Source organism: Lepus europaeus, chromosome 2 (genome assembly GCF_033115175.1).
Source record: "Lepus europaeus isolate LE1 chromosome 2, mLepTim1.pri, whole genome shotgun sequence".
Taxonomy (NCBI): domain Eukaryota; kingdom Metazoa; phylum Chordata; class Mammalia; order Lagomorpha; family Leporidae; genus Lepus; species Lepus europaeus.
In genome coordinates, this window is record NC_084828.1 from 112,893,335 (window position 1) to 112,910,934 (window position 17,600).

Sequence of the window (17,600 nt, forward strand, 5' to 3'; positions counted from 1 at the left end):
CACATTTTTATGAATGATGTTTACTTACAACTGAATGCATACATATAGAATCTTTAATACTTTAATAACCTATGATTCCTATGATTACTCAAAATCTAAAGAATTAATATCACTCTATTCCAGCTAAAATGAAAATTCTGAAATAATGTCTCCAGCCACGGGATGTAGTCTCTAGAAATCAATGAATGCAATGAAAAGGGCATGGAATCCCTCACAGGCATTTAACAAAAAGTATCACATCGCTTTTCATTCTTGCTGAGGGTATGTTTCTCAGCTTTCTTCACGTCTACCCTCCTGTCTCTCCTCACCAAAACCCTTAGAATTTGACCACTTATAGCTTGTTCTTTCATGCTGCATGCATCAGTGAATCCTCCTGTTGGAAACCTATGCTACTCAATTATTTTTACTCAATCAGCTTTGAGTCAGAATTTTAAATTGAAAGATGAATCCAAGATATACTGTAATTTGAAATTAACCAAGTCTTGGATAAAGAATAACATCAGAGCAATTTCCATTCAAGAGAGACATTCTGTACTCTGTGGCTTTTCCTTCTCTACATATCATATATTCACTGATAGACAAATGCAGCAGCAAAAATCAAGAAAATATGTAAATATGCTTTTAACATAGGTATTATTTTATATTTACTTATAAAGTGATATATAGTGAACTTCTCAATATCAATCAAGAAAAGTTGAAGATGGAATGTGAATATCAATTAAGAGCAGTCAAGAGTTCAAGGTAATAAACAAATGTCTAAGCACAATACACTGCTAATGTTTTTCTCTCACATAAAAGTGTGATATTCTTACTCTCAAAAGACACAACAACCCAATTTCTCTAATTGACACAATAAAAAGGATCAAAACCTCGGAAAAACGTGAAAAATTCAGTACCTTACTACAAATTCATTCCTTTCTGATGAGATTCTTGTCTTCATATATACCTCAGAGCAGAAGACCTATAAAGAGTTGGGCTTCAAAGTATATCTGAATTTCAACCTTTTGATACTTATTTTCTATTCATATGCTTGGTTATTATCAACAAAACTCTTGCAAAAATACCTTTTGACAAAGGCTTTGTAAGAACTCCGTTGCCAGTATAAAATGAATTATCATTACTATTACTATTACATGAGGGAAATAACCTGGCTACAGTAAATATTGAGTTTCATAAAATGAATTAGTAGTACAGACTACAAGAGAATAGAAGATTCTGATTCAGGACAATCCACTTAATCACAAATAACAAGGGCAAATGTGATCTTTTTTCCAAGCCTCACTAAACCCTAGTACCCAGTTTTTCCTACCAAAATAATTTTACAGAGTCATAGCAGCTATGTGGCTTAATAAGATTCTCCAATGGTGTAGCAAAGATAAAAATCTGACTCTTACCATGGCTGCTAATTTTAGTGGCTACAGTTGCTTTTTCATTCTCCTAAGCTCTTTGTTGCTGCTAATACTTACCTGATCAGCTCCGGGTCAATCTAAGAGCAGCTATTTTGCTATTCTCCATAGTTCTGCAGTGTGAGTGTGGGAAAGATGGAGTATGTATATACTGGTAAGTCACTTAAGCTTTTCAGTAGTAGCACTCAGTAGGACTGAACTTTAAACAGAGAATTCCTTTGAGCCATTTCTTTTCAAAAACAAATGTTGTGTGCAGTACAAAAATAAAATTGAAAATCCTAGGTAAATCAGGAAAACTTAAAAATAAAAAATAATTACATTTTATTGACCCTAGTTCAAAAAAACCTAGATTAAAGTATTCCCAGACTGAAATATACAACTATTACAGTAAAGGCATTTCAGAACAAAATGTGCTGCAATACCCTACTATGATTAAAAGCCATGTAATCTGGGGAACTCTGTAACAAAAAGAAAATGAAAATGAACTCACCACATAGATCCTACTACTTTTCTAAAGAGAAAAGCCTGCAATTTTTGTCAGTTTCACAAAGCTAGATGCACCTTTCATCTTCAGCATATTTCCATCTACACCATATTTCCACCCATAGTACTATTATAATTACATTCAAAGAAATATACACATGGCTTAATTCCGAGAATAAACTCTTATTTTATGTTTTTAACCTGAACCCATCATAATTCACACAAAGGGTAAACATTTAGCACATACGCACTAAACACAGAAAAGATCCTCAGACAGCTTTCCTTGTCCTCTTGTTTTTTGAAATGTACACATATCACTGGACACAAATGCGCGAATAAGGAGCAGCAATGATGTACACCATATGTTCCCACTGTAGGCTGAGTCCAGGTCTTTGTTCCAATATCCCAGAGTCGCTGGAAGGAAAGCTAAGAGCCCATCCTCTAAAACACATTTTTACACTATTACTGGCAAAAGTTATACTTCCCACAGGTTCAGGGAGCACCCATCCTATCCCGCTGTTCCTGACTGCATTAGCTTAATACAGATCTCGGAATTCTACGGACCTGCATTACAACCACCTTGGATAACAGGTCCGCAGCGGACAATCTCAGCATCCAACGTACCCGCAGACGCTGAAGAAGAACGCAAAGTTATTTTCTAGGGATACAGTTCGGAAGTAATTCTGTATCAGCGATGAGACGTTTGCTTTTTACCAGCTACGTACCAATCCAGAATACCGTCCACCCTGTCCTCAATCAGTAGGGGTTCCCTCGATCTCGAGACCTCCCACAACAGTTTGCATCGTGCAACTCAAACCAAAAACACTAACCACACCCTTTATACCCAGGGTCAAGCGACATTTCTTTTTTTTTTTCCCCCTCCTCAAAGTCCAAAAATGTGCACCTTTCACCCGAAAGGGTTTGCCCCGGTTTTTCCAGCCGAAGGCAGACGGTCTGAGCTGTGCCCTGCTGCAATCGCTGTGCAAAGACGCTTCCTCCCGGGCAGTGTGCGGACGCCCCGGAACACGCGCCCACGCTTACCTCCCGCACACCTGCCACCCTCGGCGGACGGCTGGAGCTGAGGCTCGAAGGGGCTGCACTCCGCTCAGCTCCCGTTCCTGCTCGGGTCTCTCCTGGGAAACTACGGTCCAGGCTGCGCCTTCGGCTTCCACAGGGACCCAAGCTCCGCCTCTCCCTTCTCCAGTTGGCGAACTGGGCAGCTGTTGCTCCTCCCCCTGCTGTTCCTGCTGCTGCCGCCCGGGTCCCTCCCCGCTCCCTGCACTTTGGAAGCTGCTCCAGCCGCTTCCCTCGCACTGGGGGCCCCCCTTTCCTCCCGCCCTCTCCCCGCTCTCACACCTGGACTTGTTCTCTGCCTAGCCCAGGCTCAGCCCATCGCTCCCCAACCCGCGGGTCTGGGGCTCGGCGGAGCTGCTTATCCCGGCCGCGGAGCGTCCCCGCACTCCCTGCACTCCAGGCTCCCTGTCTGCCCGCGCGGCAGTCCCATCCCACCGGCCCCACGTTCCCTACCTCGGGCCCCCCCACCCGCTTCCGCCCTCTGCTCCGCCAGCCCGCCCCCTCCATGGGTGAGGCGCCTACGGGGCCGACCCTGCACCCTGATTGGCGCAGGTGAGAGCCGGCCCCGCCCTTCCTCCCCTAGCCTTGCACCCTCTCTCTCCCTCTCACCTCCTCCCGCAAAGGCCGGGAACTCTCCTACTATTGGCTACGAGTGTCCCCACCCATCGCCTTAGGCTCTGCCGCATGGCCTGCCGGGAAGTGTAGTCCTAGGAGCGCAGGAATTGCAGACGACGCCGGCGAGCGAGACTACGAGTCCCCATAGGCCACTGCGCCTCTCCGGCTGGGCAGGATTCCGGACAACGCCTGGTTCCTCTCGGGTCCTTCCGGCGTCGCCGGAGTGAATTGATCCGGGAGTTGAAGAGGGCTCCAAAGGTGGGAAGTGAAGTCAGTGCCTCAGTTGCCGGTAAGGTGCGGGTGTTCTGCCCCTCTCCCCGTTTCTCCGCGCGGGGTGGAAGAGGTCTGGGGTCACACAGGGGCCGGGGCTGAGGCACCCGGGCTTGGTTCTGGCTGGCGGAGCGGACGGGGCTGGGAGCGGGGCCCTATGGGCGTAAGCGAGGTTACCCTACGCGAGTGGCGTAAAGCGGGTTTGTAAATGCCGCCTGCCCGCCCCGCTCGGGCCTGGACGCCTCCAGGAAGTGTGCTCTAGGTGGGGGCGGAGGGGAAGGGCGAGGTTGGCCTCTGGTTCCCCCCGAGAGGAGAGAGGGCGGATGTGCCTGGGGTGGGGTCCTCCGAAGGTGTGGCTTGGGGCGGGAGAGGTGAGGCTGCTGTTTCCCCCTTGCTTCCTAAGTGTGGCTGGGAAAGGGGGGTGGTGCTTGGAAGTCTTCGCTCGGGGGTGACTGGGGTTATGCCCTTTGAAGGAAAAGGAGAACGGAGTAGGAAGAGTCAAATGTTGACAGATGGGCGGATTCCGGGCGTTTTGAGATGGGGTCCGTGAGCAGAACCGCTCGGCCCTGTTGAGGGTGTGATACCCAAGATAGGTTTGTTTACGGCTGTAACTGCTTTCGAAGAGCTTTCCCGTCAGGATGCTGGTGAAGAAATTGAGGGAGTAAATGACGTGCCCAAGGTCACACAGGCAGGGACTTGGTCCTGTTGGAGTCCAGCTGCTGAACGGGACACAAAGTGCGGAGACGGGCCGTGTTTCTTGAGGAAGGTGGAGGAAGTGACAAAGTTATGGTATTTTATGGATTTCTAAGAAACTATGAGTGATTGAAGAGTGGTTTTTCTTTTTCTCTTTTTTTCTAAACTGGGGTGAAATTCCTCACTGAAGCACTTTTCTCTGACCTTTTGGAAAAATAAAAAGGATCAGTATCAGTTACGTATTTTGTCCTTTCTTGGGGCTATATTAACGATCGACTTCTCCCACAGTCCATTTTTAAAAGTAGATAGTGAAATAGGGGAAAGTCATTTAAACAATGTATTCCATCCTTACTGTTAAAAGGATATATTCCTTTCCCTTCCTGCCTTAGGTGGTTTTTCCACTCTCATGTTGTAAAACTGAGAACAGTGGGGATGGAATTCTTTCACAAAACTTACTGTACACTTTTTTTTTTTTCTTTCAAATAATGCAACATTAAGGAGAGTTTAGTGTGCTCATTACTAGAAAAGAAGATAACATTGCATTTCTTGGAGGTAACATTTTTGAGATTCATTTGCTTTTCCCATCTTTGATTCTGTGTGTGTGTGTGTGTGTGTAAATAAAAGAATCGGGCTCCTACATATTTTAATTTTCTCAGCATCATCTGTGACTTATTTTTTAAAATTTTTTAAAGATTTATTTTTATTTATTTGAAAGAGTTACAGAGAGAGGTAGAGGCTAAGAGAGAGGTCTTCCATCTGACAGTTCACTGCCCAGATGGCCACAACTGCTGGAGCTGTGCTGATCCGAAGCCAGGAGCTTCCTCCAGGTCTCCCACGTGGGTGCAGGGCCCCAAAGACTTGGGCCATCTTCTACTGCTATCCTAGTCCATAACAGAGAGCTGGATCGGAAGTGGAGCAGCTGGAACCAGAACTGGCACCCATATGGGCTGCTGGTGCTTCAGGCCAGGGCTTTAATCTGCAGCACCGCAGTGCCAGCCCCTGTCTGTGACTTTTAATTCATTCTTAGTTTGTATTAAAGAATGGAAAAGCAGGACATATTTCATATGGAGCAGAAACTAATGCACCTCTCCCAGTCTTGCACCTCTCCCAGTCTTATCCCCTGTAATTGTTATGACCCAGGACAGCTCCTCAGTATTAATACTGTATAGTTTTGTTTTTTTTTTAATAGAAATGTAGGAATATGTTCATTGATGTCAGGATTTTTTCAGATTAAGTTTATATTCATAAATAATCTATTTGTAGTTGGCAATCATCTGTCATGGTTTATTGTCCTCTAAGTTGACCATTGAAATACATTGTATTTTGAACACTGTAATTATTAATATTAACAATGTGTGTAATTTTTAAATGCAGCAACATTTTCTAGGATCAAATGTATCATATTCCCATATTATAGAAGTTAAGGTGGTCTGGAAATTGATACAACTTTTTTTTTTTTTTTTTGACAGGCAGAGTGGACAGTGAGAGAGAGAGACAGAGAGAAAGGTCTTCCTTTGCCGTTGGTTCACCCTCCAATGGCTGCCGCGGCTGGCGCACTGCGGCCGGCGCACCGCGCTGATCCGATGGCAGGAGCCAGGTGCTTCTCCTGGTCTCCCTTGGGGTGCAGGGCCCAAGCACTTGGGCCATCCTCCACTGCATTCCCTGGGCACAGCAGAGAGCTGGACTGGAAGAGGGGCAACCGGGACAGAATCTGGCGCCCCGACCGGGACTAGAACCCGGTGTGTCGGTGCCGCAGGCAGAGGATTAGCCTATTGAGCCACGGTGCCGGCTGAAATTGATACAACTTTAAAATAGAAGGAGAGGTATGATAGTATAGAATCAATTGAAATCGGGAATAATAAGCACCATGAGCAAAATAGTGCACTTGTAAGGGAGAGTCAACCAAACAGATGGAAAATTGTGTGGAGTTAACAGGCTTTGTGTCAAATTAGAAAGGTGAAGTAGTTTAAGTAGACCATAGATGCATTATGTGGTGGTAAGCAAGACTGTTAATACATTTTCTAGATGGCAGTGTAAATATTTGCTTTTGTTGGGGACGGTGTGAAATGAGTTCTGACTTTTGGCATGCTGCTGTGTGGTTATGCAAAGAGTTTTTGAACTAGAGAACTTTTGGAAATAAGTGAAGTTAATATAATATACCTGTTCAGCATATATCAGTTTTTGTTTTTGGTTCAGTTTACCATTAATTTTTCTTTATCTCTGAGATTCATTTCAGTTTTGATATTTCACCTCTGCTGGAATGTCATTGGGATGTTTCTCTTATATTTATCATCTTCCAGCTACATGCTTGAGTACAGTGATCATTTGCACATTGGATAATTAAGAGAGTGATGTGTGTACCTGTGTGCACCTTACCGATATTCACGTTTGTTCTCATTTTGGGGTTTACGGATAGAAGAAGAGAGGCTATGTTGTATTTATCACTGTAGTCTCAGTAGATGGCATAGGTTGAGTGCCTTTTTAAACAGACTGAAGAGATTCAGTTGGGTTGACTTGCTCAAGGTCATGTAGCTCGTAACTGGTGGGAACAAGGCATGGGTAATCTGGGTCTTCTAACTGCATCTTTAATCTTATGGAATAGGACTTAGTTTCTGAGATTATTTCCTTTTGGTGAGAAAAACATAATGTTACTTAAATGTTCAAAGGTTATAACCCTTTTGACTCTTACTTACTGTTGACAATATATCTTCTGTCTCCTTTGCTTTGCTCTCCAGCCTTTCTCATTTGTCAAGCCTTTCAGTTACTAAATACTTAAGTCCTTACTGACTTCAGGGCCTTGGCACATGTTGTGTCTCACTGCCTGGACTGTTCTCTTGCTGTTTTCAAATCTGACCAAATCCTAGACACGATTTTCAAGTTTCATTTTAAATGTCATTCCTAAAGGGAGCCTTCCCTGACCTTGAACTGCTCCTTTCCAAAACCAGAATAGGTCTCCACTGTATCTTCACTATACTCTACTGCTTTGTGGCATCATCACTAGAGGATCTTAATTATTTCTGATTTATTTGGTAAATATTTGTTTCCCTCACTGGACTTTAAGCTACCTGAGCAGGCTCTCTGGTTTGTCGTGTATCCTACTCCTGTACTTAAATGGTACATGGCACAATGTAAGTGTTCAGTAAATATTTGCTGAATGAATAAATGAGTACATTCATTCACAGTGCTTCTGTCACTTTGCTAGAAACAGAAATTCAGAAATGAATAAAAGAGATAAGCTTCCTGCCTGCATAAAGGATTGAAGCATGTGGGAACATGCTTAAGAAATTTAAATAGATACAAAGGCATTCTTTACAGATGTTTAATAAAAATTTTAGAATGATCTTCATTTTGTATTTGAGGTTTCTGAAATCAGGATAGGGAGCTTTCTGTGTGGAAATGATGGTGCTTTTTCCCTTGTCTCTTTATCTTTTTGTTTGCTTGCTTGTTTTTTTTTTTTTTTTTGTTGTTGTTAACTATCTTCCTGTCAATTTTATATTTATTAATCACTTGCTTTCTGTAAGGTAACTTTGTGAAATTGAGTAGTTCTTGTTTCAGAGTAACTTGTATATTGGGCTTCTTGAAAAAATTCATTATTATTGAGAGGATCTTCAGGTAATGTGTTATTTGCCTTAAGTCAAGAGACTTGTAATAGTAAAAAGAACAGCATTCTAAAAACATGCAGACTAAATCTCAGGAATACATTTTGTTAGGTTTTGGTTTTGAAAACAAATTTTATAGCCTGTTACAGTACCACAGTAATGGAAGAAATTCAACAGCCCTAATTTGCTGTAGCTTTATATATATTCGTGGATTTTCTGATTCACTTTTCCGCAAGATACTGAAAAAGCGATTGTTGGTATTTGGCTTTAAAATTGATAACCCTCCCCATTTTTGTTACTGAATATAATTCTTTTCTAAGTCTTAAACTTAACTTTCTTAAAAGTCAATTCTAATGTCATTTGGATCGTGGATAAAATTTTCGTATTTACCTAGCATACCCACTATGTGGAAGATAGAACTGATGTACTATTTTATTTTATTTTTTTAAGATTTTGTTTGTTTGAGAGAGAGTTAGAGAAGGAGAGACAAAGAGAAAGGTCTTCCATCTGCTGGTTCACTCCCCAAATGGTTGCAATGGCCAGTGCTGGACTTATCCAGAGCCAAGAGCCCCTTCCAGGTCTCCCACAGGGGTGTAGAAGGGCCCAAGCACTTGGGTCATCTTTCACTGCTTTCCCAGGCCTTATGCAGAGAGCTGGATTGGAAGCAGAGGAGCAGCCGGGACAGGATCTAGAGCCCATATGGGATGCCAGCACTGCAGGTGTAGGCTTGGTGGTCTACGCCATAGTGCCAGCCCTTCATGTACTACTTCTTATATTCATATGTTATTGTAGTGTTAAGTTTATTTTGATAGGTAATGTTACTAAGATTTTAGACCAGTTCTCTGTTAAATAATTGTTTCCCTGTAATATAAACTAAAAGTGATGTAGAATTTAAATAGTGTGATTATGTATGGTACTGCCTTTATAATGTCAAAGTTGCAGTCTTAGAGGCTTATGTTTTAGGACTATATATTCATGCATGAACACACAGTGTAAAAAATGAAAGCATCTTTATTGCAGCAATGAGAAAAATTTTATTTGCTGACCATAAGCAGTGTGGTTTGGTGGTTCATTTTTGTTTCTATGAAGTTGTTTTCTCACTTACCCTAAAAAATTTAAATATAACTTGGGTATATTGTGATGTTAATATCTTATTTTTCAAGGTTACCCTTCGTTTTTGACATGGATAACCAGATTTGTAACTACCTAAAAATGATTCGAATTTTATTTCATTCTTACACTGTTACCTAGAATTAGATGTTGCTATGTCGGTTACAGAAGAGAGAGGAAATGGAGAGAAAGGAAATAGAGCAAGCTGAGGACTTACTGGGTAACAAGAGTGGAACATATAAAATGGTAGTCATTGCCACTTAGACCAGTACCTTGGAAATAAGTTTGCCAGAGGTAAGTCTAAGTTGCATAGTAATAATCCTTGGGTTCATCCACTTATCATGTATTTATTGAGTATATAGTATGTGTGAAATTACCTTAAATCTACTTTGGAAAGAACTGGTATCTGATATCTTGGCCAGAAGTTATGAAGTAATAGCTGAGTGACTGGCCTCATGCTGAGGTTTCTAAGTGATGTCATGTAATTTTACAACAACCCTGTGAGGTAGAGCACTATTATCCCCATTTATAAATGAGGAAACTACATTCTCTCTGTCTCTTTCTTATTGTCCACTCTGCCTGTCCAAAAAAAAAAAAAAAAAAAAAAAGAGGAAACTACAAAGAGGTTAAAGGACTTGCTCAAGGTCACAAGACCAGTAATTGCTTGGAATTAGGGTTTGAATCTAGGCTGCTGACTCAAGAGATCATGTTTTTAGCCATTGTAGTAAACATGGTGTTAGTGATCGAATTCCATTGGAAGGTAGTTAACCTTAGTATTACAGTGACAGACTATCTTTATTGTAGCGGGCAGATATTACTTACTATTCAAACTTGACTTTTAATCTGACTGACAACCTGTAGACAGTTTTTCTTTATGGTTGGAATAGATTAGTTTTCCTCTCAATGCTTTGTGAAATACTTGACTTGTCGCTCAGACCATGTTTGAAAAGAAATGCATATATAATACATGTAGTTAGTCATAGTTGCTGTGTGAGTTGCTCACTATGAGAGGTCCAGCGGCTTTCAGTCTGTTAGGGGTGTAGCAGATCCATCTGTCTTTTAACTTTCTCATTCTGGGACTGATGGAATGGAATTAGTATCACCTATATATTTCAGTATTTATATATTTCAGTGTTTTTCTTTTTTGTCTTCTATAAAAAATTTTGTACCTTGAACTTGTATAAGTTATGTAAGTGAGTGTATAACATCATACAGATGTGCTCCCTGGAGTCTTACACAACACAGCATCCTGACATGTCATTGTATTTCTTTGCTGTCTATTCCCTGCAAGACTGTACATCCTCAAGGGCGTGGACTACATCTGACTTTTCATCACGAAGTCTCCAACACTTTTGCTGACTTTGACTATGCAGAGTACTATGCTACATGTTAAGAAAAATAAAAATTAATAAAATTTCTCTTTGTGGAGTTTATACTTTACTAGATTAAAAAAAGGGGATGGAAGTTCGTTGTATGGGCATTTAGCCTTTCTCATTTGATAGTTTTGGGCCATTGCTGAGAAGAAGAAATTTGAATTCTGGTCCCACTTTGAAATATCGCTCTCTGCCTTATTCAGCCATCTGATCTTAGGTTAGAATGACCTGGAATCCAACTGAGGTTGTAGGTAAGGAATGACAAGATCCTACATACACCCTTGCTGTCATCCCAGAGTTATATAAGTTACTACAACTAAAGCCAGTTGGGAATGTTAAATGAGTCAGACCCAGCCTCTGGGCAGCAACTGCTCCCTATACCCTTTCAGATTGTCACAAGACTCTCTTAATTCCAAAGGATTTTGAATAATGCTGTAGTCTTTTATTCAGACATGCTTTGTGGATGTTTTTATCCATATTAACATTGACATTTTGTTATTTTTGAAAATTGGTGTACTTCCAGGATGCTACCTTAATTTTGAATATACTTCCTTAGAAAATAAATTAAACTTTTGCAAAGTGAAGATTAGGGGAGGAACTGTAAATATAATATAAAGAGATAACCATTCTGTATCCCTCATTTTTTGTGACTGGTAGCATTTGCATTTAAGATCAGTTGGGAGCTAAAGGTGAAATTAAATGGCATCATCAAGATAGAACCTTGGGTGTATAGCACCCAATGTTGTACACATGAGCCAGAGGCGATTTTGTTATCTGGGGCTAATATTAACATTTAGTGCTTTGTGGAAGCATTTTTGTTTTAAAAACTTTTGTAAGCCAAAGAGAATATATGTTGTATATAGTAGATCTTAGGCAGTTAGTTAAAGAGTTAGGCAGTTGCTAAATTAAATAGTAGCATCTAAGATTATAAATGGTGCAGAGCAAGTAGACAGACTCTAGGTAGTACAGATTCCTTCAGTTGTACGTAGAAGCATAAAGAACTCTGAGGGCTCTTGTTTTGTTGAGTTTCTGAGGGATTTTAAAGGAAAGCTTTTACTTTATTTTGTAGAATTAACAAAAACACTAATTAAGAAATAGACATGCACCTCAAATACTAACTGGCCATTCAGTTAGGCATTATTTGGTTTATGAGCCGCAAAAGATTGAAAATTTTAGAGGCAAACTATGAACATGTGGAAGGGGACAAATTTATGTCCTGTCTTCCAAGCATTTTCATCAAAATTTCAGACCAGGATTTAGCAAAATTGAGACGTTAGAATAGGGTAAAAAGATGTAAGGATTGTCACAACTATAAGGAGATGTTTGTTTTTCTCCCTGAACAAGTTGTTTCAGACTATTTTAGGAGCCAGTTGTTATTGTTTTTATTGTTCCTCCCACTTCCCATCAGCTAATTCAGAGGTAATGAGCTCTTTGATTCTGTTGTCAACCTTTGATTGTCCTATATATTATCTCCATTTATGAATTATCTCAAGAAGGTCATTGATCCTGTCTTGATTTCACTCTGCTACCCAGCCTGCTTCTGGGCCATATCTTCCTTTAGTAAGTTGATCTGTGTACATTAAGACAATGAAGAGTGATTTTAAAGCAGCCTGGCAAATAGTTTTAAAATGCATCTGATGGCCAAATTCCCTTATGTATTACAAAACTAAGTAATTTTCTTTGGATGATACGAGTATATGTTACTTCTGGTGACCCAAATAATTTACACACCATTTTGGCAAATGGGAAAGAAAAGGGTGTGAAAATATGGTGTGTAAGTGGCCTTTATGACATTGTGATATCAATATTAAGACCATATTTGTATATGCTATGTAAGTACAGAACTAGGATGAGGCAAGAGAGACACCTAAGGTGCAAAATTTAAGGAGACACTAACCCAGCATGTCAAGAAAGTCAGAGTTTGTGCTCTAGGTGTCTGGTTTGTCTTACCCTAGCTACAGCCCTTTCACATGTCATGTTCATATAATTTTATATAAAATGTCAGTATCAAAATGAATTAAGTGTTTATAAGGCATACCAGCCACTGTATTGTTTTATATACATTCAGTACTCAACCTTGTGAGGTGAGTACTTATATTAATTTCCCACTGAATTCAGAGAGATTAAGTTATTTAAGTAGTATCACATAACTGAGCAAAAAAAAATCAAACTTGGGTCTTTCTGTTCGAAATCTGAGCATTTATCCTGCTCTATAAGGTACATTTACATGTGGAAAAAAATAATTACTTCCTGTCTGTTTTATAGATTTCAGTATTAAGAAACAGCATCCCCCAAAATATGTAAGAGTGTACACTTGACATGATGGAATGAACTTTTACGGTGTCAAATCTCAGCTGACCAAATTGGAGATCCACAAACTTGTGCTGCTGTGTGTTCTAATGCCTCTATTGAAACAGCCACATACCCTCTTCAGTTTCTAGATACTTGTATTTTGTTTCTGGGGTTCTTGACTGTATTCTGGTTGAGCTGTGGATGACACAGAGGGTAGGTTAGTCTACTAGTAGTAGGTCAGACTGGCAGACTAACTTGCTAAAGTACAGTAGGCCACAGTAGCATGTTTGGTTAAAATACATACCACCATTTTTTTTTTTTTTTTAGGTTTATTTATATTTGAAAGGCGGAGTGATAGAGAGATCCATCCATCTATCCACTGGTTTGCTCCCCAAATGCTTGTAACAGCTGGTACTGGGCTAAGCCTAAGCTGGGAGCCAGGAAATCCATCTAGGTCTTCCATGTGGGTGACAGGAAACAAGGTACTTAGGCCATCTGCTGCCTCCCAGGTGCATTAGCACAAAGCTAGATCAGAATTGCAGAGTAACTGTGACTTGAATTGGCAATCAGATAGAGGATGCAGGCATCACAGAAGGTGTGCCAGGCTGCAGCTTAACCCACTCCACCACAGTGCCCACCTTTGTTTTTGTTTTTTAATGTAAATTTCTTTGGATTTTTGTCTCTAAATTATAAAACTTGGAGAGTGAATTAATTTATAATGGCTATTTTTGCTTTTAAAATCTCTTCACATTTAAATGTCTTCACATTTAAGTTTCTTGGACTCATTAGCATGTGTGACAAGAGTAAGGGTAAATTTACTCTTTAGAGCTTGAGAACTGGGACTCAAGCATGAAAAGATATGGCTCCAGATGTGCTTTGCTAGCCGTTAACCTTTCTGTTAGGGTCACTCACCTTTATTCTTCATAATGCATTGGTCAAAGTGTTTGTGTCCTGATTGTTCTAGGGTAGTGGTTCTCAGATATGGAGGAGGAGGTGTTTAGGAGCTCCTGTGAAAGAGAGGGGCTGGTAAAATAGTTGCTTAATATGTTTATTGGATGAATGAGCAATTTAGTGTGTTTGTTCTCATATATAGGATTTTATTAAAAGTTTTTGGTTTTGTTTTAAGAAAGTCTACTATCTTACAGAGTTTCCAAATATTCTTCCTTCACTTATCTGGCTTTCCAGAGTTGTGGAGGAGGCCTGTCTTCGAGAGAGACCTGATCTTGTTATCCTAGACTAGACTGCATGTGCCTTTTTCTGTGCTTAATTACTATAGCTAATATTGAATAATTACTGTGTGCCATGCACTCTTCTAAACACTTCATCTGTAACTGCATTTAATATTCACAACAATCTTAAGCGAGAGGTATTAGTCCCATGTCATAAGTAAGAAAACTATCCCTACCTCTCATGTAACAGTGCTCTTAATGTTGCTGGGTATGACTCAAACACTCTTATTCTTATTTGATTTTAGGTAATGTTGTAGACTTTGAAGTTTTTCTTAGAACCTTAACTCTCTGTAGAAAAATAAATTTTAACTTTGAAATGACTGATTTATAGGCGTATGTTTAGAGCCAGTTCTGCTCTTCAGTTAAGGAACACCTATCTGTTACAGACATACTCCGATTAACAGTGAATGATAAAGATGATGGAGTCAAATTTATAGCACTTTTACATTTAGGTACTTTTCCATCATGAGGCATGGTGCTCTCATTTGCCAGTGTTTGTTTTCAAAGACTTTTTTTTTTTTTTTTTTTTTTTTTTTGGACAGGTAGCGTTATAGACAGAGAGAAAGGTCTTCCTTCCGTTGGTTCACTCCCCTAATGGCCGCTACGGCTGGCACTGCGCCGATCCGAAGCCAGGAGCCAGGTGCTTCTTCCTGGTCTCCATGTGGGTGCAGGGGCCCAAGCACTTGGGCCATCCTCCACTGCCCTCCCAGGCCACAGCAGAGGAGCAATCGGGACTAGAACCGGGCGCCCTATGGGATGCCAGCGCCCTGCAGGTGGAGGATTAACCCAATGAGCCATGGTGCAGGTCCCTCAAAGACAATTTAATTGAAGTTGAGATGGTGTTTTAGGTAGAACCTCTGTGACTTCTTAATGGCTTAGCGAATACTTTTCTTATCAGTTGTATATGTTGAGATGTTGAAGATTTTTTTTTTTTGTCTTGTTTAAAAGAGAAGAAAACAAAGCTAGAGCTCTTGAACCGGTTAGTACTATCAGCTACCTGGAAGATGTGGTTTAACAGAGGTGCCTTTCTAGGTTTGATTGAGGGGGTTAAACTTTCCATTGAAGTGAGAGTTCATTTTGGAATGTCTACTTTAGTTGTGTAGTTATTTAAAAGTGCAGAAATACAGTACTTAATAACCTAAAGCCATTTAACAGAATTTCTGTTTGGTTTAGAAATTGCCTCATTTTAACTATATCTCTTTTAGGTATATAGCTCCATTGTTCTCAATCTTAAAAAGAAGCTAAAGCATAGAAAGGTGAAGTGACATACTCAGAGAGAAGGTGCTTTTTCATATACAGTCAAAGTGCTATAAATTACACAAATGAACAGGAGATTATTTCTAGATGTCCCTTAAATGCAAAATTCTGTTTACTAAATTGACTAGTGCATGTTCAGGGAGGTTTAAGTTATGCATAACCTTATTGAGAAAACCTGTAGAATGGAAGACCTTGAATTATAGAAAATAAAATTTGAAGAGGAAGGAAGGAGAGAGAGGTAATACGTATTCTAAAGACTTAAGTTCATTTTAGTCTCAGTAGCATCCCTCACTTACTGCATTCCTCTGTCCCGCTTTTCTCAACTAGCTTCCTCCTCTAAATCTTTTATGTCATTTGGAAATAGCTGTAGCATTTCAACATGAGAAGGCCCTAAAAGATGTGAAGGTTATGATAGCAAGTGCCAACCTTTCTGTCTGTGTGAAATAGATAGGTTGTGATTTATAGAATGTTGGAAAAAAATCTAGTTTGTCTAGGAATCTGATGGGTATGATTCTTGATGCTTTCATATTGAGAGGAAGCAATGGCTTGTCAGTTATTTGAAACGCTGAATCCACCAGCTCTTGAGGAGGACATCTTTACTCGAATTTTTAAGTAATTTTTATGATCTAATATGAGGCTTCTTTAAAAAAAAATTCCCATGAAATTACTTTTGAACTTACAGTAGATAACCAGTAATGAAATCTTAGAGTATCAAGGCCTTTAAGATTATACAATTTCACCCTCTTTTTGTTTCTAATAGAGAAATAAGGCATGTGATGTAAGAGAGACTTCCACAAAATTTGAACTGTAAACTCAGGTGCTTAGTCAAACAGTTTCATCTATATCCCTGAGATTGGTTTTAGCAGCTAGTTTTTCTGACTCTAACCACTGTGCTTGCCATCTGCATGGTTCTTAGCCTGACATATTTATAACAATTATCTGAGTTACCTGCCAGAAATGCAGATCCCTGGAATCTTCCCTGGAGGTTTTGAATGAACAATCTTGCAAATGAGCACTTTTAAAAGATTTATTTATTTATTTATTTGACAGAGTGAGAGCAAGAGAGCAAGAAGGAGGTAGAGAGAAAAATAGAAATCTTCCATCTACTGGTTCACTCCCTAGATGGCCATGGTTGGGACTGGTCCAGGCCAAAGCTAGGAGCCCAGAACTCCATCCCAGTCTCCCACAGGGCAGCAGGGACCCAAGAACTTGGGCCATTTTCTGCTGCCTTCTCAGGTGCATTAGAGAGCTGTATAGGAAGTGGAGCAACTGGGGTTCAAACCATTGCTCTGAGAGGGGATGCCAGTGTGGTAAGCAGTGGCTTAACCCATTAGGCCATATCACCAGTCCCCAAATAAGTATTTTTAATAGGGACTGAAGTAATTGTGATAGTTCAGATCTTCCAGCATTTAGGAACTGAAACACTTGTTCACTGTTACCTTGAGTTTTACTTGATTTCCTTGTACATTTCTTTTTTTGGAATCCTGATTTTATTTGTAATCATTTGAAGGTTGTATTCTCTGTTTGCTATAGTGGAAAGAGCATGGGATGGCTAACAAAGTAAGGGGTGGGCATTTGGCTTAGAAATTAAGATGTTTTTCTTTCAGATAACTGTGTCCAAATCTGAATGCCTGGTTTTGATACCCACCTGGTTCAGGGAGCTGACTGCAGCTTCTTGCTAAGAAACCAGTGATCTTTAAGTGTCTAACCCAGTAGGTAGCAATGATGACCCAAGTGATTGGATTCCTGCAGTTCTTTCGGGAGATGTGAATTGAATTCCTTGCTTTGACCCCTGACTCAGCCCAGGGCCACTGTAGGTATTTGTGGAGTGAACCAGCTGATGGCAGCTTAGTCTTGTCTTTCTCCCTCTGCCTCTCAAATAATTTTTTTAAGTTAAAAACTGATTAATTATGAATGAGTCTAGACATTTTAGATTTTATGGTTTTTTTTTTTTTTTTTTTTTGCTAACCTTGATATTGGAAGAGTATTATTAGCAAGACTGATTCAACTTATAAATTGCCCTTCTCTTATCTCATTCATTTGTTTAACAACAATTAAGTATCTGCTATGTGCCTGCTGTGCTGACTCTAAGAACTTTATAGTAGAAAGAAATACACTTATAAGTGGAACATAAATACTTGTAAATGGGAACGTAAATAACCCTAACTCTAACCCTAATCCTATCAGGAATGAATAAAC

The 17,600-nt window shown here is 40.1% G+C and overlaps 2 protein-coding genes across 2 annotated transcripts in view; one reads left to right on the top strand and one right to left on the bottom strand.

Moving 5' to 3' along the window:
• The window catches only part of SERPINI1 (serpin family I member 1), a 95,720-nt gene extending 92,348 nt beyond the window's left edge, over positions 1–3,372 (bottom strand). Inside the window, exon 1 of the mRNA XM_062178062.1 lies at positions 2,931–3,372. The gene's annotated coding sequence lies outside the window, so the exon portion shown is untranslated. The remainder of the gene's footprint in view (positions 1–2,930) is intronic.
• Positions 3,373–3,740: 368 nt separating this feature from the next.
• PDCD10 (programmed cell death 10) overlaps positions 3,741–17,600 on the top strand; it is a 47,893-nt gene continuing 34,033 nt past the window's right edge. The window contains exon 1 of the mRNA XM_062212214.1: positions 3,741–3,867. The gene's annotated coding sequence lies outside the window, so the exon portion shown is untranslated. The remainder of the gene's footprint in view (positions 3,868–17,600) is intronic.